At 47.7% G+C, this 23,407-nt stretch overlaps 1 long non-coding RNA gene across 1 annotated transcript in view; it reads right to left on the reverse strand.

Annotated features, from left to right (window-relative positions):
- Positions 1 to 6,373, reverse strand: part of LOC144826351 (uncharacterized) — a 745,226-nt gene extending 738,853 nt beyond the window's left edge. Inside the window, exon 1 of the long non-coding RNA XR_013609802.1 lies at positions 6,279 to 6,373. This is a non-coding gene — a long non-coding RNA (uncharacterized LOC144826351). The remainder of the gene's footprint in view (positions 1 to 6,278) is intronic.
- Between the last annotated feature and the right edge of the window lie 17,034 nt (positions 6,374 to 23,407).

Genomic DNA, 23,407 nt, shown 5'->3' on the forward strand with positions numbered 1-23,407 from the left:
GCTCAACGTCTCAACAGACATACCTTGCAACCCACTGTCTAGACGCACCACATGACAGAGTTTGGCAAACACGTGCAATATTGTTCAATGTCTATGTAAAAAGAACAAAAGTGTCAACACCATCAAAAGCCAAACAGCCCATCTGACAGAACAACTTGTATCACCTTCCCACAGGTATTCAGCCGTCAGCCTTTCTTCTTTATACTGCCTCGGATTGCATCCTACCTCATGGATACAAAAAACCAGCATGAAAATAACTTGATTGATAGCGAGGAATTCCTCTCTCTCCTCTCTTTGTGCCATATGTAGGAAGCAAATTCGCATTCGCAAAGGCCTTTGCGAATGCGAATTAGCAAAATGGTATGTATAAAGTAAAATCTGGTGCAAAATAAGGAATCGCAAATTTTGCGATTCCTTATTTTGCAATTGCATTTAAGGAATCGCAAATTTTGCGATTCCTTAAATGCAATGTATGAAGCAAAAAAAATTTGCAAAATGCCCTTAAGGAATCACAAATTACCACCAACTTCTAGTTGGTGGTAAGTTGCGAATTCTTTGAAAAATGCACTTTCCAGCATTTTTCAAAGTGCCATGTGACGCACATACATGCCCTTAGGGCATGTATGTGCGCCACATGTGCACCCATGCATATTTCAGGGGTGGACACCCCTTCACCCTTGAAATGATTCTCAATTTGCGATTTTCAAATTGCGAATCGCAAAATTGAGAATACTTTCCCATTCATTCCTATGGGCCTCGTGGCCAATAGAAATGAATGGGAAAGTATTCCTTAATTGCGAATCGCAATTAAGGAATACTAAGAATTCGCTAAAAAAATGCGAACTTGTACATACATACCAATTTGCGATTCTGAAATAGCGATTTCTTAAAAATCGCTATTTCAGAATCGCAAATCGGTACCTTCATACATATGGCCCTTTATCTTGAGTAATACTCTCCTTACACTCCATCCTCTGCATGCCTTTTTGCCTCTGAGCGTACTCCACCCTTTCACATGCCTGCCGCCTCACTGTCTGCTGTACCTCAGTAAACTACCTATACCCCTCCTCACAATTCAGACACTCTCCTTGTGATTCAACAAATCCTGCAGTACCCAATCTTATCCAACCTACCCACTCATCCCTGTATATTGCAATCCCCCCTTCTGTGCAACCCCCCCTTGCTGTTCCACAATATCCACCCCCCTTCACCCTGTTTCCGCACCCTTTGTTTATCACTTACATGGACTCACTCTAATAATTACAACTACCTCCTGTTATCTGATTAACTCACCACTTGAAAATGGAATAAATACTTACGTTTCATTAGAGCATAGCTCTAACCCATAAACAACTGATCTACAACACTAATTAATAATCACTCAGTTAACCAATAACTTTGGGCTGCTGAGTAGCGAGCTCCCCACCATAACACACCTCAGTGCCTCCTCAGGGGAAGTAGGCGCTATATAATATACAACTACAGTGTAAAATGGTGAACATCCTTTACAACGGAACCGTTACAACGCGGTACCGTTACAACGCAGGATTTACAACGATAGTCGTTACAACGACTTTCGCTGGAGGGCGCTCTAGGATAGGGAATAGTTTAATTTACTATCCAACACCTTCCCTACTATCCACGGGGACTGGAGTAGGAATAGTAAATTAAACTATTCACTATCCAGAGCCCCCCCAACGCAAGTCGTTGTAATAACTTGCGTTGTAAAGCCTGCGTTGCAACGGTACGCGTTGTAACGGTAGGTGTTGTACCGTCATACATCCGTGTAAGACAGCAGACAAACCGTGCAGCACGTGTAGACTCAGTAATGGGCAGTAGTGCTCGCCGACCTGTGACGTCACACACATCTCATCACCGTGACCCTACAGTGGAGTACTTGGGTATGTAGGGGTACCAAGTGTACCAAAAATCGAGACAATATTCACGAATATTCTGAAATATTACGTTGAGTTCATGTCCTCATAGATCGAGTCAAAAAGTGCGTGTGTGCGTGTGTCAGTGCCCATGTGCTCGCAATTACAAGGATGCACGTGTGTTCCATGCTCCTCTGCAGGCATCTCTGGCTGTAACTCCTTTGTTAGGAAATACTGTACCCAGCTTTACGTCTGCATTGGTGGCAAGAGTAAATACAAGTGAGTAAACAGCAGCGTGCAACAACGTATCTAAACAATGTGCAACAATGTATCTTAGCATTGTGAAACAATGTATCCTAGCAATGTGAAACAATGTATCCTAACAACTCAGTGTCCTCTGTTGCCATTTCTGCTAAGTCTGGAATGAGCAGTCACTGCTGAGTGAGGAGAGGGTGACCTCAGTCACAGCTGTAGCTCCCAGGAGCCCTGGCTCACACTCACAGGGGTACGCGTAATACACAGCTCTGTACAATATATAAACACATGAATCTGGTGACACGTAGTTGGCAGGGGCAGAGCTATCACTGGTGCAGCGGCGGTAGTCGTACCAGAGCCCTGGTCCACTTAAAGTTGATAATTGCTATTTGTTACTACCAAACAGCAGTCAAAGGGGTCAAGTTCCTTCCTGGTGCCAGGGCCTGGCATCCTGGCTAACCTGCTGATAAAGGGCCATGGGAACTGTGCCCTGTAAGTGTTGTTTAATTCCTTCAACTAAGTAGTGTTTTCACCTATACATCCCCCATTTTAGGTTATTGGTTTCATCCATCCATCACTCATTGCGAAGTACTCATTCATATGGGCTATGGGTTCACTCATCCGTGGTTGAAGTTGCAGTCATCCATCTGTGAGAGCTCATTCACCCATTTAACCATTCCTGAGCTCATTCATTTAGGAAGCACTCTTCACCCTTTTATCCATAAGGATGGATTCACACATTCTACACTAGATTCCCTTCATTCATTCATATATTCAATAGGTTTCATTTGCCTGTATTGATCAATGTATCATGATAATCCATTTATCCTTCCACATGGGCCTTCTTTGAGTTTCCATTCACTTCTCTTCTGATACTGTCCACCAAACGGCACATGAAGTTGCATGTATCCAGTTATCATGCAGTTTAATCCATTCATCCCACCACAAGGTACCATTCATCCCTCCATGACGTTCTACTCATGCCACCTTGAGGTTCCATGAGTTTCCATTCATCCCTGCATGAGAATCCATTCATCCCCCCATGAGGTTCTACTCATTCCACCAATATGACTTCCCAGTCATCCAGGAGGTACCACTAATGTCTCCAAGAGATTCCACTGACTTATGCCTCTTTGAGGTCCCTCTCATACTGCCTTAAGGTTCCATTCACCCCTCTAAGAGGTTACATTTATCTATGTATGAGGTTCTACTCATGGCTCTTTATTATTCCACCCATGCCACCACAAGGATCCATTCACACAAGGTTCCATTCATCCCTCCATGAGGTTCCCTCCATGATGTTCCATTCATCCCTCCATGAGGTTCCATTCATCCCTTGACATGGTTCTATTCACCCCTCCATAAGGTTCCATTCATCCCTCCATGAGGTTCTATGCTTGTATCCATGAGGTTCCATTCATCCCTAAATTAAGTTCCATTCATCCCTCCACGAGGTTCCATTCATGCCTCCATGAGGTTCCATTCATCCCTCCACGAGGTACCATGTATCCCTCCATGAGGTTCCATTCATCCCTTCATGAGGTTCTATTCATGCCTTCATGAGGTTCCATTCATCCACGAGGGTCCACTAATTAGTCATGAGGTGCCACTCAATCCTTCACTATGATGTTCCTGTCATCCAGGAGGTACCACTTATGTCTCCATGAGATATATCACTGACTCATGCCAGTTTGAGGTTTCTCTCAGGCCACCTTAAGGTCCCCTTTAGCCCTCCATGAGGTTCCATTCATCCCTCCATGAGGTTCCATTCATGCCTCCATGAGGTTCCATTCATGCCTCAATGAGGTTCCATTCATGCCTCCATGAGGTTCCATTCATGCCTCAATGAGGTTCCATTCATGCCTCCAGGAGGTTCCATTCATCCCTCCATGAGGTTCCATTCATCCCTCCATGAGGTTCCATTTATCCCTTGACATGGTTCTATACAGCCCTCCATAAGGTTCCGTTCATCCCTCCACGAGGTTCCATTCATGCCTCCATGAGGTTCCATTCATCCCTCCACGAGGTACCATGTATCCCTCCATGAGGGTCCATGTATCCCTCCATGAGGTTCCATTCATCCCTCCATGAGGTTCTATTCATGCCTTCATGAGGTTCTATTCATGCCTCCATGTGGTTCCATTCATCCCTCCACGAGGTACCATGTATCCCTCCATGAGGGTCCATGTATCCCTCCATGAGGTTCCATTCATCCCTCCATGAGGTTCTATTCATGCCTTCATGAGGTTCTATTCATCCCTCCATGAGGTTCCATTCATGCCTCCATGAGGTTCCATTCATCCCTCCACGAGGTACCATGTATCCCTCCATGAGGGTCCATGTATCCCTCCATGAGGTTCCATTCATCCCTCCATGAGGTTCTATTCATGCCTTCATGAGGTTCTATTCATGCCTCCATGTGGTTCCATTCATCCCTCCACGAGGTACCATGTATCCCTCCATGAGGGTCCATGTATCCCTCCATGAGGTTCCATTCATCCCTCCATGAGGTTCTATTCATGCCTTCATGAGGTTCTATTCATCCCTCCATGAGGTTCCATTCATCCCTCCAGGAGGTTTCAGTCATCCCTCCATGAGGTACCATTTATCCCTCCATGAGGTTCCATTCATCCCTCCACGAGGTTCCATTCATCCCTTGACATGGTTCTATACACCCCTCCATAAGGTTCCGTTCATCCCTCCATGAGGTACCATTCATGCCTCAATGAGGTTCCATTCATGCCTCAATGAGGTTCCATTCATTCCTCCACAAGGTTCAATTCAGCCCTCCTTGAGGTTCTATTCACATCTCCGTGAGGTTCCATTCATCCCTCCATGAGGTTCCATTCATCCCTCCATGAGGTTCTATTCATGCCTTCATGAGGTTCTATTCATGCCTCCATGTGGTTCCATTCATCCCTCCACGAGGTACCATGTATCCCTCCATGAGGGTCCATGTATCCCTCCATGAGGTTCCATTCATCCCTCCATGAGGTTCTATTCATCCCTCCATGAGGTTCCATTCATCCCTCCAGGAGGTTCCAGTCATCCCTCCATGAGGTACCATTTATCCCTCCATGAGGTTCCATTCATCCCTCCACGAGGTTCCATTCATCCCTTGACATGGTTCTATACACCCCTCCATAAGGTTCCGTTCATCCCTCCATGAGGTACCATTCATGCCTCAATGAGGTTCCATTCATGCCTCAATGAGGTTCCATTCATGCCTCAATGAGGTTCCATTCATTCCTCCACAAGGTTCAATTCAGCCCTCCTTGAGGTTCTATTCACATCTCCGTGAGGTTCCATTTATCCCTCCGTGAGGTTCCATTTATCTCTGCATGAAGCCCCCTTCAGAACTCGAGGAGGTTCCATTCATACCTCCACGAGGTTCAATTCACCCCTCCATGAGGATCTATTCATCCCTCAATGAGGTTCCCTTTATCCATGAGGGTGTAAGAGTTGCTTCCAAGAGGTAATGGATACAGGAGACTCTTCTCCCCTTGGCCACAAGCCGCTCCTGTCCCCTATAATATCCATTAGCTCTTTGAAGCTACCTCGGCGCTACACAAAATACGTGAATGAATGACTGCACCCACGTGGTCCCCTCATTCATCCATTGATCTAGCGCCCAGATGACGCACGCATACCGCGCTGGCTCCTGTTCTGGTTGGAAGTGGCAGACATGACAGCATCTTTATTTTGGTGGATGAATTCGGTCCAATGAATGAATGAGTAGATGCACTGAGTGACTGCCTTGCTGGCGCGAGAGATGATCAAAGGCTGTCTGTACTCAGATCCCTGACAAGACGGGCTGTTGATCCACAGACGGCTGCGCCTGATGTGCCTGCGTACCTGTGTCTGCCTGCGTGCGCGCATGAGCGCAGGGCACGATCTGACTGCTTCCATGAGTCACGCGTGTTTCTGCGCCCACAGACCCCTCCTGCACCCCCAGCCCTGGCACAGATACAGCGCACATAGCACTGCGCGAGGCGGGCGGGGGCGCCGGCACTGCACAAGACGGCTGGTGCACGGCGCCGACAGACACGCGTGCTCCGAGCAGGCAGCATCCCGACCCGCACAGAGGGAGGGTGCAAATGCAAAATCTGATCACAAAACACAGTCAGAAACCAGAGCAGGGTCCCTTACCGTCTGAGGGCATTCCCGTGCCAGCGCCTAGCCGTAGACACCAGGCGCTATCCGATTGTGGCGGTCCTTCTTCGTGCAGTTAACGACCAGAAGAGAACATTAAAGCCCCCAGATAAGGAAGGTTCCAAAAATGGTCAAGAAGAGAGCCAGTGTACGGAGATGCAGAAAACTCAACCGAAACTCGAAGCGGGGACTGATGGATGCAGGAGGGAGCCGCTGCTTCAGGGCACTGCACCTGCCTCCGCCACAGATGGCTCGGGCACTGCCCCGGCGGGTGCCAGGCGCTGCCCACGGGGTGCCAGCCTGCACCGGACTCCCTCGTCCCGCTGGCCAGGGGGCTACGACCCCGTCGGATGTGGTAGAGACAGATGGAAAAACCGCAGATCAGATCCAATCCCCGCACCGAGAGAATGCGCATCCCACGCGCGGGGGGTGGGTGAGGGCCGGCGGGGGCGGCTCGGTGCCCGCGGGAGGCTGTGGGTGCCACCGAGGCTCCTGGCGGGACTGGTCCCCTGGAGAGCCGGCCTGCTGCACCTCCCCGGCCGCCTGCTGCCGTTCAGAGGCAGCCCCCGCTCCCCGCACACAGAATACTAATGGAGCGGCAGAGCCTTGAAGGCATTGCCAGCACCGTCCTCGGGCCGACCTGCTGCTCTGCCAGCGGTGCACCCCACTTAAAGCACCCGTACCCCCGGAGAGCGCGCGAGGGGGTCTGGCAGCAGCACCCACGGCCGCCCCCACTCCGCCCTCCACCCCGACTGCGAGCGGAGGAAAGTTGCCTTTGCGCTTAAACAGGAGAGCCTCGCTCCTTAATGTCTTAAAGCAGTAAGCCCCCCCCCACACCCCACTAAAAATCTCCATCAATCTCTCTCCTCCCCTATCTTATCCACCCCTCTCCTAACCTATCATAATATAGCAGCTTTTTTGTCCTACACCCCCCTTCTCCAAGTCCTGATGTCACATAGATTTTTTTTAAAAATATTGTGGTACGTTTATGATAGTCGCCAACTTTTTATCACCTTCTGTAGGTGAAGTCAGGGAGGTCCCACGCAGCCATGTGTAATCTTTGCCTTCTGGTACTAACAGTCACAGATACATAAGAGGGGGACGCAACATAACTACAAGTCCCCAAACTGTTCTCAACAACCCCAAGTGCAGTTCTGTTCCTGGAAAGGAGCACCTTCAGAACTATCTGGGAGCCCGAAGGTACCTGGGTGGCGAGGGTGCCAGTGCTTCCTGGTGGAAGAGCTGCGTTTCTCAAAGTCCTCCTACTGTATCCAGCCAAAATAAAAAAAAACAAGCATTGGCAACACCATTAAATCTGGGCTACACAAAGTATGGAATCGCGTTTTCAGATGCTGTGGTGGTGGGAGTGGCAGTGGCTGCAATGGTGTGGTGGTGAAAATGGCCGCGATGCCCTTGGTGACTGTGTTAGTGATGGTGATAATAGTAGTGTTAATGGAGGAAGTTGTGGAAAAGGTGCCTTTGCATGAGATGGTGCTGGTGCCAGTGATAAAGATGGTGGTATTAGTTTTAAGTTGGTGATGATAGTGGTAATTGTGTCAATGTTGGTGATGGTAGTGGTATGGGTGGCATTAGTAATGGAATTATTTGACATGGTGGTAGTGGTGTCCGTAAAAACAGGGATGTTCCTTTCAATGGCATTGATGTGTGCAGAGTGAAAGGTGCCCAAAGAAATGGACAAGATATCGGTGGTTTCGAGGAGGTGAGTATTGGATCTGCAATGCTGAAGATCAACCAGGAGAACCGGAAGCTGGGATTTTAGATCAGTTGCCTGGTGGGACCACCATGCACTATCCACACTTTCAGTGAATGAGCATCATGGGAGCATCCACGGGCTCTGAAAGTGATTGCAGCGACAAAGCTGCAGAAGAGCCAGCGACACCGTAATAACAAGGAGATAAGGATGAGCAGGTGTCTGCATCTCGTAAGATGGTTCTGCCATTTTGGGGTCAGCCTGACCTGATGTGTGAAGAGAGAAAAGACGTTAGATGCCACCTTAAGTTCAGACTCGCTCTCAGGTTCTGACAGACACATTTAAAAAAAGACACTTGGGGCCTCATTTATGAGGCCGTGCGTCACTATTACGCCACTGGTGCGTCACTTTTTGTGATGCACCAGCAGCGTAAAAAATGTGCCTTGTTGCACCATATTTACAAAGTGACGCATCTAGGTAGATGTGTCACTTTGTAAACCCCTGCGCTACATTATATCTGCGCCAGGTATAATGTATGCAGGGGGCATTCTGACACAAGAAAGGGTCATACAAGTGACGCAGTGAAATCTATAAGATTTCACTGTCCCACTTCTAGGACTCAAATGCGTCAATATGTTACGCCTGCCTCACAGCAGCCATAAGACTGACGCAGGTCCATTCACATGGTGCTTGCCTCATGTGAAAGGACGCATTACTGGAGTTGCGTCACTTTTGTGACACACTCCAGCAATGCGTCACTTTTGCGCCATACAGATACGTCAGAAATACTGACGTATCTGTAACTCCTTGCGCAATGATGCATCATACTGTAAATATGACGCATCATTGGTGTCGCAAGGAGGGCGCAGTGAAAAGTGACGCATCGCTGTTTCACGCAGCGATGCGTCACTTTTCATAAATGAGGCCCCTGGTGCGCAAATGGAGAGTGAGCCAGGGCAATGCAGACAGGACCAAGTTCAAATCTGCTCCGAGACACTACAAACAAATTATGCGGACCACTAAACACGCAGCGCTGGAGGACGGCATAGATGCCAGCACCAAAAGAAGCATATACATTTTTGCTAATGAAAAGGATTTCACCTCATCAGTGGCCACTTCCAACTCCAACATCCCCTACAATGACCTCTGCAACAGTTTCTCTTAATTCTTCAGCAACAAAATCACTATTTACAGCAACTTCAACCCGCACCTCGCCAAATGCCTCCCTATCTTATATAAAGAACTATTGGTAACCACATAGCCCGTCATCACCCCGGAAGAAACCATAGCCGCCATGAAGTCCGTTCACTTTGAAGCCCCATCGGACCTCTGGCTAGACAATGACCACAAGGAATGCAACATATCAGCTCCATGCTGACACCCATTCTGAGTGCCTCCAACTCTTCAACAAACTTACCAATTGCTTGGAAACATTCAACAGTCCTTCCATTGTTGAGGAAACTTTGTGGACCCTTTAATGCTCGCCACCTATAGTACGATCTCCCAGCTATCATTCCTGGCCAAAGTGTTGGAGAAAATCATCAACATATACCTCACTGAATACCTCCATGCCCACAAACTTCTTGACACCAATCAGTTTGCTTCAGACCCAACCACAGCACGGAAACTGCCCTCATCGCCCACGCATTACATTCACATGACTCTGGATGAAAGGGACACAACTGCCTTCATCCTCCCAAACCTCTCTTCAACATTTCACACAGTCTCCCACTCTATCCTCATCGAACTCCAACACAAAATCGGAATCAAAGGACATGCACTCTATTGGATCTGCTCCTTCTAGACTGGAAAGACGTATTCAGTCAGCATGACGCTGACACTTTACACCTTGGACACCCGCGACCTCATCTACAGTGTTTCGCAAGATTCTCCTTGATGCCGGATCTCTTCAACGCATGCATGATCTCTCTGACTAGCATCACCCGCTCTCACTACATCAACAGATTCTCCAATGCTGATGGCACGCAACTCATTGTCTACCCTGCAGACAAGATGCACAGTACTCAGATCGAGGGCAATCCCTGCATGACTGGAATTGCCCACTGGATGAAGGACAAGTGTCTGAAGGTGAAGTTTGACAAGAACAATATTGTGCTCTTCCGGAAGGGGACTTTTCCTTGTTGTTGTAGTTTTTTATAATGAATAGTCGACCCGAAGGTATCAGAGTTCTTTACGTGTGCATCAGTTGCCTTACACTTCAACTTAGGACTCCACCTGGTGGCCAATAGGTCTTGTACCGACACCAACCATTACCACCCATGCCAAGTACCTCTGGATTGTCATCAACAGCAAACTTGACATGACCTCTCAAGTCAACAGTGTCACTGCCTCATTCTTCCATACCTTGAAGATGCTGACGTAGATTTTCAAATGGCTTCCTATCAGCACCTGGAAATTGATCCTGCACATCCTTGTCACAAGCGAGCTGGGCCATGGCATACCCTCCTTGCTGGGATCAACAAGAAATTCTGTAAAAGAAACAATAGATTGACGGAATGCTGGCCAATGCAAACATTCACCCCCAGTCACAGGGATCTTGGTTAAATCCATCATTCTTTTGCTCATACACCACCCCATTTTGGACCCAGCCATATGCAATTCAGTCTTGAGCCAGTGCCCCATGGGAACAGTCCAGACCGTACTTCCAGGCCAGGTCATTACTGAACCGGAAACAAGCATCCTGCTTTCGGTTTCAGGGCATCACCCTTCATCAGCCAGGCTAGCTTGAATCCAGTGGTGTAGTGAGCACAGGAGCCATGTCTGGGCATACCCTTTCCACTTAGGGCGACATATGCAAAAGAAACAATTGATGAACGGAATGCTGGACAATACAAACATTCCACCCCAGTCACAAGGATGTCGGTTAAAGCTATAATTCTATTGCTCACTACACCACCCTAGTTTGGTCACCAGAAGGCTGCAGACTATTCATAACTTGGCTACCAGAATACCTTTCAACCTTCCATGCAGCACTCACATCACACTACACCTGAAGGAGCTCCATGGGCTCTCCGTTAACAAATGTGCACAATCCAAACTTATCACCCACACTTTCAAGGGACTACATAACACTGGCCCAGCATATCTCAAAAATAAAACCTGCTTTCACATACCTTCCAGACACCTCTGCTCATCCGGATTCCTACTTTCACATCCCACCCATACGGAAACCCAGATCCAGCGGCCATGCCTTCTACATCACTCCTATAGCATGGGACGATCGGCCACTACACATCAGAGCCTCCTTCTCATTTCTTGCATTCCGCAAGCAGCTGAAGACCTGGCTTTTCGAGTAGTCCCAATAGGCTCTAAGTTTAGCTAGACTCAGACCAGCTGTGCGCCAGCAGACACTCCCAGGTGACAGTGATAGAATCTACCAATCGGTACAGCATAATATCACATCTTAACAATGCCTTAAAACTAAAGAAAACATGATTAATTGCTGTATTCAATGAAGGCTTGAGGCCCGAATGTTTCATGACTGAGTGCATTTTTCAGATGTAAAATAGTCCTTCATACACTGCTATATAAGTAGTATGTAGGAGATGGAAAGATACCCCAAAAAGCCATGGAGTGAAAGAAAATCATCCTACTGTTTGAAGTTGATGGCCATTATATGTGTGCTTTGAAGAATAAGTAACCAAAGATCATGCAGGTATTCGTGCTCTCAATCCAAAGCTCAACAGACATCTTCTCAACTTGAGAAGTTTGGCACCAGCTCAGACATTTGAAGTTACACTGATCTGTCTTCTGTTTATTTAACATTGCATCTATAAACAGAAACAAGAAAATAGAAGTGCAAATGCAAGAAGAGGCCATTCCGGACTACTTACTACAGGATAAATTGATATTGATTTAATCATTACAACAGTGCATTACATGTTGTTTTAAACTACTCGTTCTACTGCAAACATAGATTGGTCTATTATTCTACTATATGGTACTGTTATTATCTGAGGAAATGCAGAGTTATTCTGTAAACTGCAACTAGATCAATTTCTGTTGGATGTGCATTGACCTACTGGACTGCCTTGCCGGCAGCAGCAGAATGAGTTAAGGACCAGCACAAAGGTTTCATCCGTTGTAGGAGATATACACATGCTGGAAAAGTACAGCACCAACAAAGATGAGGAGAGGGGCTATGAGGGGACAAGCAACAGCACAAAGGGCGGGAGGGAGGTGGAAGGGGACAAGCAACAACACAGGGGCAGGAGATGGCTATCATAACACAGTGGGCGAGAGGGGGAAAGACACAACAGGGAGGGTGGGAGGAGGCAAATGCACACTCGGCAACTCTGGGCATTAGCTAGCCTCATCTCTACAACGGCCCCCCACATTCGCCGGGGATGCCTGGTTTCACCTTGGAGATACCCAGTAGGGACCATCTCACAGGGATAGCCAGGACGGGTTCTCCAGCGGTCTACAGCGCCACGACGCCTCAGGGCAGCAGTGCGCTTTACAAGACACATACATTACATTACACAGGTATTAGGGAGCGACATTGAGAGGCATGGAGAGAAGTGCACGAGAGAGAAGGCCTGTAAACACATTCACTCATATGAAGCACTTCAACAAAAAGAAAGAAGTAGCTCAGAAGTGCCAGTAGTATAAGGACGCTAATATTTGGGCCATGCTCCAGGGGAGGGCCAAACGTAAGAAAAGGAAGTGAAGCCGGCTCACACTGACCAAACAGAAGGAAGCAAATTAGTGCCACAATTAAGCCAACCAATCATAAGCAATGGTCAGCTCTTAACCCACTATAAGCAAATAAAATATTTTGCAAGTGAAAGCATGTGCACTGTCTCAGATGAGAACTAAAAAATGACTGGTCTCGTTATGGTGGGAGACTCATTTCTTATGCGTCCTTATACCATAGTCCAGTAGTTCCCAAACTGTACCCCAAGGCACCCTGGTGCGCCGTTAAAAGTAGCCAGGGGCGCCACGCACAGCTTGGCAAAGTGGAAAAGGTAGCAGGTTCGGGATTTTTTTTTTTTGCAATGTGGAAAGTTTGTCGATTGTCTTTGTGGCACCGAATAACCCATTTGGGGCAGAGAGTTGTCCTTTTTGTATGATCATGGTTTGAATCGGGTGGAGCATTTGCTATTGTTTCCTATTTTTATTCTTAGTGAAATTGTTTAAAAAACAGATGCAGTACTTAGGGGTGGGACGTGTTTTGGGAAGCACATCTCGTATGCATACTCTGGAACACATCTCACTCACACACTGCTCTGCGCATCCACCTCCCAGCAGGCACTAATGAGCAATGAATGAGTGTGAAAAGCCCAGCACTGTGTCCCATTCACACACAAACACTGCAGCTCTACGGCGGATGCCTCCCAGCAGGCTTAGACTGCACCACCCACCCTCCCCAACCCTCTAATATAACAAAGCTGCCCATGGACAAGAGCTCGAGCACCAGAGAGGCCGAACAGCAGAAGCACACAGGGAGGCGTTCTCACCGTTGGCAGCGTCACACTGAAGTGTGTATTTATCACAAGTGGTGGCAGCACAGATGGGCAGGAGCTCACAGTTGGCAGGAGCACACAGGGGGAGAGAGTCTCACTGGCAGCAGGAGCACCATTGGAGAGAGGTTCTCGCATATGAAAGGAGCATACAGGAAGGGGATATCTCAAATGTAGAAGTAGTGCACAGGGGGTTGTCACAGCTGGTAGTGACACAGAGAGGAAGGGTACCTCTGACTTCAGGGATAAGGGTGCATTTGAGCACCTTCAGGGACTCAGACTAGGAAGTGCATCAAAGCACCTTCAGGGAGAGAGTAGCCGTGTATTCAAGCCATTTCATAATGGGGAGCCACGGCCAATGGCCAATAGGTCAAGGGAGCCGCAGGTGACAAAAGTTTGGGAACCACTGCCATAGTCCAAAATCCACTCAAACCCACAATGGAGCTGATATTTATCACAGGGCACTGTATAATATTTATAGTCTTATCTCATCTGTGGTACCTTAGTGAGAGAAAAAAGACAAGCTCAAGATGGTGACAGGTGAAAGAAGTCCCTGATTCCCCTCTTGATGACCTACGGGAGAAATACCGCCAAACGTCAGTCTAAATTTATGTACAAGGAAGTCCTGACGACATTCTGCAGATGAGAAAACTTTTTGGGCCTCAAAGGGTCTCGAAGGAATTTGACTCATGGGGGCATATTACCAACAACTAGCGATAATTTTTGTCTCTAACTTGTTTAGAGACAAACATTATCGCCGCACATCGGCGATTTTTATCGCAGATAAACCTTGCTATTAGCAAGGTTTATCGCAAATGCAATAAAAAACGGCCGCAATGCATGAATATCGCTGAAAAGTCAGCGATATTCATGCATTATCGAGCAAATGCTCTTAGCCATGTTATCCACCTCCCATTGGATAACATGGTGAAGAACTGCTCAGGGCAGGTGTTAGCTTTTGGAGATATTCGCGCTTAGCGCGAATATCTCCAAAAGTTGGTAATAGGAGATAGCGATGTTAGCGACTGTTTCCAGTCGCTAACATCTTGGCTCGCCCACTTTGCATGTCATTAGTGATAAATATCACTGACATGCAAAGCGGGGCCCAAGATGGTCGCTATCTCCTATTAGCTGTCACTAACTGGTGTTAGCGACAGCTTGGTAATAGGGAGATAATTTTATCTCCGCTTTCTTGGCTTTTAAAGCCAAAAAAGCGGAGATAAACCCCTTGATAATATACCCCATGGTTACTTAGAATCTCAACAGTGCTCTTTATCGCAGCTTCCAGCCTCCTCAACTCTCATAGTAAAATCGGTGAATTTACCTTTTTACACGTTTGTTCTGTGGAACTTCCACGTGGAATTTACTGAATTCTTCTTTGACGTGCTTCCTGTTTTCAATCATTTTATTGAGCTAGGGTGTACCTGAGCTTGAATTAAACTGCATCTTTGGTGTACTATCCCTTGGTGAATGTTCATTTTTCTGGCCCAGAAGCACTCAGACTAGGATCAAAGCTTCACCCACCCCTTCCTAACATGTATTATAAACAACCACTTATTCTGCATCCTTTGATAGCGTTACGTTGCTTAATAACTCTCGATTCAGCAGCCTTTCGGGCTGGAATATCCCCTTCCAGTGAAAACAAGCCAGAGACTAAAGCAGGGCCTGGCCAATGCTGAAGGTTGATTTTCATACTTGCAGGGCTAAGATTCCCAGAAGCCCCAAACCTATTATCTTTTCATGTGGAGGTGTGTTTACACATTGCTTAAGGCTCAACGCTTCTAAATGACTCAGGAAGGAGAGAGGAGCATATGTACAAGCCCCTATCGCCACAGAAACATCACTTTTTGTGATGTTCCCGTCAAAGGCGTAACGAAAATTGAAGGATTCCCCCCCCCCTGCAAATTACACCGAGGCGCCCCCACTCTGAATTTAATCCAGAGCAGCTATGCCCGTTCACAGTGCTGAGGGGGTCCTCTGCAGCTCAGGGGCCCCCCTGCACCGCGGGGACTGCGGGGACCTGTGTTACGCCCCTGGTTCCCGTGACGATATGGGCCTTGCCTTATGTACAAGGCACCCTTTCACACTAACTTAGCATGAAAGGGGTGTGCAGTGGGTGTTGTGGGGGGCGTTCCACCGCAATACTCATTGTATTTGACATTGTCCCCTATGTACAGAGATGGCCTACATAGGAGGCAGCGCCAAAATTAAAACCAGGAAAATCCTGGTCTTAAGTTGGCGAAACGAGGAGAAATTAATTTTTTCTCCTCGTTTTTGCTTTTTTCCATGTGTACTGGTGAAGCACACATGGAAAAAGAAAAAATGCTATGGTTTGTTTATGTACAGGAAGGTGCCCCCTCCTGTACATAAACAATCCTTTAAAAAAACATTTTGTAACTTTCAGGTGTGGTGCACGAAGCAGCACACATGAAAGTTTCAAAATGGCATTTTAGGACTGTTTATGTGCAGGAAGGGACACCTTACTACACATAAACAATCCTCCCCTTCACACAGACACCCTTGCATTCTGGTGCAAGAGTGCCTGTGTTGGCACTAAGTTATTAAACTTTACGCCATCGCAGGGGGAAACAAAAGGCTGCACCACATTCTTGTAAATATGGTGCAGCCTTGTGTTTCCGAAGTGGCGGAGCGTGTGGTTAAGCCAAGGAGGCTAACAACATGCTCTGCCTCTTCATTGTACACATCCCCCAGTGTATCTTACCTGTCAACGAAGTCCGACCACAAATTTAAACTCCAATCACAAGTAAATGCTGAGGAGACCCAGCTACTGAATTTATAAACAAGCCTTGGGGGTCTACAAACATAGACAAATATTGCAGTGCAGAGTAGGCTCACGTGACATGGTGTAATAGCGTAATCTCAGGAATTACATACTTTTCATAATGTGAAATGTTGGTGATTCCATGGGCCTCATTTATGAGGTCTTGCATCAGTTTTGCGCTTCCGATGCGTCACTTTTTGTGACGCATCGGCGGCGTAAAACATACCTCCTGTTGCGCACTATTTACAAAGTGACACATCTAAGCGTCACTTTGTAAACCCCTGCGCTACATTATACCTGCGTCAGGTATAATGTATGCAGAGGGGGGGTTCCCCTGCAAAAAGCCTTGTAATAGTGACGCAGTGAAATCCATGAGATTTCACTGCGTCACTTTTAGGACTCAGTTGCGTCAAAATCTTGCGCCTGCCTCACAGCAGGCGTAAGACTGACGCAGGCCCTTTCACTTGGGGCTTTCCCCATGTGAAAGGACGCATTGCTGGAGTTGCGTCACTTTTGTGAAACATTCCAGCAATGCGTGACTTTTGCGCTTACAGACACGTCAGAAATACTGACGTATCTGTAACTCCTTGCGACATGATGCGTCATATTATAAATATGACGCATCAATCATGTCGCAAGGAGTGCGCACTGAGAAGTGATGCATCGCTTCTTTCACGCAGCGATGCGTCATTTCTCATAAATGAGGCCCTATGAGTTTATGCTGATGTAACGCAAATTACTCCCAGTTTCACAAAGAACTATCAGGTTCCAAACACAAAAGCGCAACATTGTTTTTGAATCTGTTTATTAGGTTTACTGGTTACATAAAATAAGAAAACAGTGGCATACGAGAAGACATTAGGAAGACGTGCACATAGCACATGTCGATGCAGACACACTTATCTGTGATTGATAGACATCCACAGGACAATCAGGCCACTGGAGTGCTGCTACCATCACTAGATGTCCTTGCCAGGCACTCAAAAAGTGTCCCAGTGTGCAAAAAGAAATCTAATCGCATGCCAGGTCCATATTTTGTTTTAAGATACAAACTCCCGCTTCGGAATGAAAGATTCCAAACTTACAAATACGACAACAAAGTACAGAGGAGAGTTTTCAGGTGAGGAGGTGGAAGTTGCTATTGTATGTACAAAATCGTAATTTGCATAAAAAAGTTACTCACACAATGCCTTTCAGTTAAAACTAAAATTACTTAAACGTCGTTCTACAGAATAAAACAGACATAAAGAGATACAATAATACATGTTCAATTTCTAAAAGTCAGCAGGAGAATGAGGGAAGCAAAATACGTGGCACAAACAGCAAATCACAGAGTTCCTGCAAGACTTTTGTTACTTGAGCCACATGTCATATTACATGATTTGCATAATGACATAAGCAAAACAAAAGCAGGTAATAAGACCAAGTATGCAAACCTCAATAATTGGGTTTGATATCAGATTAGACCCGCAATATAAAAATTGCCACAGGATCTAGGAAGAAACTTCCTCACGCATCATCCAGTCACTGAGGTAGGGATTGGAGAAAAAACCCTTGTCATGTAGGGCCATATGTATCGAGCAATTTCGCATTCGCAAAGGCCTTTGAGGATGCGAATGTGCTAAATGGAATGTATTAAGCAAAATGTGGCGCAAAATAAGGTATCCCACAATTTGCGATTCCTTATTTTGCAACTGCATTTAAGGAATCACAAATTTTGCGTTTCCTTAAATGCAATGGGCCTCATTTATGAGAAATGACGCATCGCTGCGTGAAAGCAGCGATACGTCACTTCTCAGTGCGCACTCCTTGCGACATACCTGATGCGTCATATTTGCAGTATGACGCATCATGTCGCAAGGAGTTACAGATACATCAGTATTTCGGACGTATCTGTAAGCGCAAAAGTGACGCATTGCTAGAGTGTGTCGCAAAAGTGACGCAACTCCAGCAATGCGTCCTTTCACATGGGGCGAGCCCCATGTGAAAGGGCTTGCGTCAGTCTTACGCCTGCTGTGAGGCAGGCGCAAGATTTTGACGCAACGGTGTCCTAGAAGTGACGCAGTGAAATCTCATAGATTTCACTGCGTCACTTCTACGACTCTTTCTTGCGTCAATACGCCTCCTTTGCATACATTATACCTGGCGCAGGTATAATGTGGCGCAGGGGTTTACAAAGTGACGCATCTACCTAGATGCGTCACTTTGTAAATACGGCGCAACAAGGTGCATTGTTTAAGCCACTGGTGCGTCACAAAAAGTGACGCACCATCGGCGTTAAAGTGACGCAAGGGCTCATAAATGAGGCCCAATGTATGTAGCAAAAAAAATTAGCAAAATCCCCTTAAGGAATCGCAAATTACCACCAACTTCTAGTTTGTGGCAAGTTGCGAATTCCTTGAAAAATGCAAATTTTTGCATTTTTCAAAGTGCCATGTGACGCACATACATGCCCTTAGGGCATGTATGTGTGCCACATGTGCACCCATGCATATTTCAGGGGTGCAACAAAGTGCCCTTTGGACACCCCTGCACACTTGAAATTATTCTCAATTTGCGATTAGCAAATTGCGAATCGCAAATTGAGACTAACTTCCCATTCATTCCTATGGGCCTCCTGGCCCATAGAAATGAATGGGAAAGTATTCCTTAATTGAGATTCGCAATTTGCTCATCGCAATTAAGGAATTTTTAGTAATCGCAAAAACAATGCGATTTTGTACATACATACCCATTTGTGATTCTCAAATAGCGATTTCTTAAAAATCGCTATTTGGGAATCGCAAATGGGTATCTTGATACATATGGCCCGTAGTATCTCCACAGAGGGTGTCAACACCTTCTAATGACTCAGGTGCAGACAGCCGGCTGAAGGGAAGCACCTGGAAGAATGCGTCTGGTACAGTCAGGGCCTCAGAAGAGGTTTATAGGCAGGAAGAGATCAGCACTTGCACGCACTGTTCTTGTATGATTGACACTTGAAGTTTATAGTGGATTATTCAGACCACTCCCTAGGAGAACATGTGTCACAGTTATATGAGGAGGAACCTTGAAGTGGAAGCTGAAGGACAGACTGTTCCTTGTTATGTTTTGCAGGTTTGTAAAGTGCACTGTCTCCCAGGGGGGCATCCTGTCAATAAGCAGGTGTGAGCCTAAGCACAACTGAGGCCTAGTGGGACAACTCCAAAACCCAGGTCGTCAGCTCCTTGAAGAAGGGAGGTGGAGGATTTAGTTTGCAGTGGTAGGTAGTTTCATGCTTTAGGTGAGATATAGGAGATGTATGGGACACCAGAACTAGTTTTTCGTTTGTGTGGTATTTGTGCAAGTAGGAGTTCGTATTAGCAGATGTGTCTGGAAGGTTTGTGAAAGCAGATGTGATTATTGAGGTATGCTGGGCCAGTGTTATGTAGTGCTAGATACAAAAATTATGTCTCTGTATTGTTTCACATAAGTTAGCAATCACGGCGCCATTTTGTGTACCGGCGCCATTTCATATTATTATCATTGAAACTAACTCTTTGCCTTTTCTGGGACATGGCCTACTCCAGGTTATGTTTCTTTGGAGACTAGTTTTGCTACACTAATGAATGTACTGTTCTTATTAGTGCATACCTTTATTCAGTGTGTAACCCTCTCCCAATTGTCTAGTGGCGGGCACAGGCAGAGTAACCTTGAAAGATAGATAATGTGTGCAGACTCCAGTATATCATGGGGGGGTCTGTCGAAGAGCCAGGTTTTGAGGTTTCTTGCAAAGTGGTAGGGCGTTCCAGGCTGGGGCCGCGAGGAAGGAGTAGGAGCGGCCTCCCGATCTGCTCTTTCTGGTGAGGGGGACCACAGCGTAGGAGAGCTGGGCAGATCGTAGGGTCCTCTGGGGTGCGTGGAATTTGAGTCGGCTGTTCAGGTATGCTGGTTCGTTGTCGTGGAGAACCTCGTGGGCATGGGTGAGCATCTAGAACGTTACTCTAGCTTTGATGGGGAGCCAGTGGAGTGTGAGCTCATGCTGGGAGATGTGGCAATGTCATGGCAGGTCAGGGGCCATTCTTGCGGCAAAGTTCTGGATGTTCTGTAGCTTGCGGGTGAGGTTTTTGTTTATTCCGGTGTAGAGTGCGTTGCCGTAGTCAAGTCTCCTGGTGACCAGGGCGTGAGTAACGGTCTTTCTGTGTTCAAGGGGGATCCATTTGTAAGTCTTACGTAGGAGGCGGAGGGTGTGGTAGCAGGAGGATGAGACAGAGTTGATCGGCGGTCCATTTTGAGTTCTGAGTCCAAGATGATTGATTCCCAGGTTGCATGCGTCGTCCGTGGGAGTGGGCGGGCTTCCGAGGATGGGGGGCCACTAGGTGTCATTCCATGCGTCGGGGAATGGGCCCATGATGAGTACTTCTGTTTTGTTGGTGTTTAAGGGAGGACAGCTGGGGAACTCCGCATGTGGTAGGTGTAGGGTCAGAGTGGAAAGGGGGGAGTCTGACCCGCTGCGTTCTGCCGGAGAGGAACGAGCAGTTCCAGTTGAGGGCCTTGTCTTGGATTCCTGCCTTGTGGTGTCTGCGTATTAGGGTGCGGTGAGAGACTGTGTTGAACGCCGCTGAGAGGTCGAGGAGGATTAGGGCTGTTGCTTTGTCCAGTAGGGTGCGGATGTCGTCTGTTGCAGCAAGGGAGGGTAGTTTCCATACTGTGTTTTTTTCTGAAGTCGGATTGGGAGGAGTCGAGGATGTTGTGCTCTTCGATGAATGTGGCGAGTTGGCTGTTGATGGCTTTCTCAATGACTTTCTCTGGAAATGGGAGCAGGGAGATAAGTCTGTAGTTTTTCTGGTCGGTGGGGTCCTCGGCGTGTTTCCAGTCATCGGGGAACATGACGGTTGCCAGGGAGCGGTTGATGGTGTGGTAGAGATGATGCTCTACCACACCATCAACCGCTGTGTGTCAACGGCTTTGTTGAAAATGTGGTGGGGGCAGGGATCCGTGGGGGCCCCGGAGTGGATTGACTTCATAGTCTTCAGTCTGTCTTCGGTGATGAGGGCTGTCCAGTTGTCGATTGCTGGCTTCAGGGTGTCAGGGGTTGTTGGTGAGGGTTCAGTGTGTTGGTTGTCTGAGTTGCAGTTGTCGCAGATGCTCTTGATTTTGTGGTGGAAAAAGGTGCTGAGTTTGTCGCAGAAGTCTTGTGAGGGAGGAATGTCGGTGGGCTCGCGGTGGGTTCTTTGCTGTTGTGTGCGTGAGTGGAGATTCTGTCTTCAATCGTTTTTTTCCTTGTTTTTCTGATGAGTTGGTGGTGGGCGTTGGTGGTGGCTCTGAAGTTGTTGTAGGCTTCTGTGGATTTGGTGTTCCTCCAGGCCTTTTTGTGGCACCTGCAAGTGTGCCTGAATTCTCGTAGTTCGGTTGTAAACCATCTGGCTTTCTTGGCGTGGGTGTTGTTGTTTTTCTTCAGAGGGCCTATGGTGTTGGAGATCCATCTGTGCAGGGTTTGGGCTGCTATGTTGGGTTTTTCGTGTCTGCGATGGTTGGGGTGGAGTTGCTGAGTGATGAGGTTAGCTGGTCATCAGTTATTCTGGTTCAGGTTCTACGTGGGAGCAGGTGCAGGTGCAGGTGTCAGTGGATAGTGGGTGTTCTGAAGGTGAAGTGGACGCATCGATGGTCAGTGCATGAGAGTTCGGTGGTGTGGTTGAAGGTGATGGAGTTACCTGTTGTGAAGAGGGGGTCGAGGGTGTGTCCTGCTGAGTGTGTAGGTTCGGTCACTATTTGGCAGAGTCCAATGATGTGGAGGTTGTCCAGGAGGGATGTGGTGCAGGGGTCCAGCTAGGTGTCGAGGTGGAAGTTGAGGTCTCCCAGTAGGGTGTAGTTGAGGGACGCGGTGGCATGCAGGAGATGATGTCCGTGATGGAGTTGGTGAAAAGTTGGCGGGGTCCAGAGGTCGGTAGATGTGGGTTCCTTGGATGGTGGTGGTTGGGCTGGCCAGTATCTTGAAGTGAAGGTGTTCTATCAGGTCTGTGGGCTCGTCAGGGAGTGTGCTTGGATTTGTGAATGATGGCAATTCCTCCTCCCGGGCGGGTGGGGCGGCCCTTCCCGGAGATCTTGTAACCTTGGGGAATGGCAATGGCGATGTACGGTCTTGAGGTGGTGTAGGTCCATGTTTCAGTGTAGAACACTACATCCGGGGTGGTGCTGTCGAGGAGGTCCCAGATTTCGGTTGCATGTTTGTGGAGGAATCGGACGTTGAGAAGGATGCATTGCAGGGTTTTCATTTGGGTTGTGGTCTTGCGGGTGGGTTGCGCCGGGTCCATGGTCTTGGCGGTGCTGCAGGTGTTCCGGCAGTGGTGACAGCTGAAGGGTCCGTGGGTGTTGGCTGGTGATGCTAGCTTGCAGTTGTTACGTCCTGGGTTGAGAGCGTGGAGTGCCACTAGATCGTAGTGTTGGTGTTAAGGAGGTCCAGGGTTGCTGGTGCTGGTCACAGTCGGGTCGCGGACAGGCGAAGGCGGACTTGCCTTTGGCGAGCAAGCATTGCGGATGTGCCACGGCCGCCATTAAGTAGGGGTCAGGGAGGGCTAGACAGCTGGGAGGTGGGAGCGGGGAGGGGAGCTGGATTGGGCTGGTAGTGCTGGGGGGTAGAGGCTGCAAGGGCAGCAGCGGCAGGGAAAAATGGGGAGAAAAGGCAAAAAGAGAGGAAAGAGAGGAAATGAGTTAGTGAAAGGTGCGAGAAAAGGGGGGAAAGACACCTCTCTCTGGAAGTTTAAACCAGCAGTAGTCATGTGATCAAACAGCAAGGCAGGCCTCGACCAGCAGGGTAACCCTCTGAAGTACAAAGCAGGCCTCAAGCAGCAGGGCAGTCCTCTGAAGTACAAGGCAGTCCTTCTGGGGTTGCCCTGCAGGTCCAGGAGTGATTTGAAGAGTGGGTCTGAGGGTCCTATTTTGATATCTGGTGCCTGTTTTGAAGTGGAAGAAACCTCAAGATTTCCTCCCTCACATAGTTGGTTCTGGAATTTCCTTCCTTTCTGCCCAAGTGCTAAGAGGTCTAGGATGACATATGACTGGTGTGAAGTGATTTGTGAGGGTGCTGAGACAGCTCCTTTGAAATGTAAGTGGGGCAGGGAACAGCTCCACCCCTCTATTCTTCGCAGGATGGCCGATCCTACCGACAACTAGTCCCCTTTTGACTCACTGG

The sequence above is a fragment of the Lissotriton helveticus genome, chromosome 3_2 (genome assembly GCF_964261635.1).
Source record: "Lissotriton helveticus chromosome 3_2, aLisHel1.1, whole genome shotgun sequence".
NCBI classification, from domain to species: domain Eukaryota; kingdom Metazoa; phylum Chordata; class Amphibia; order Caudata; family Salamandridae; genus Lissotriton; species Lissotriton helveticus.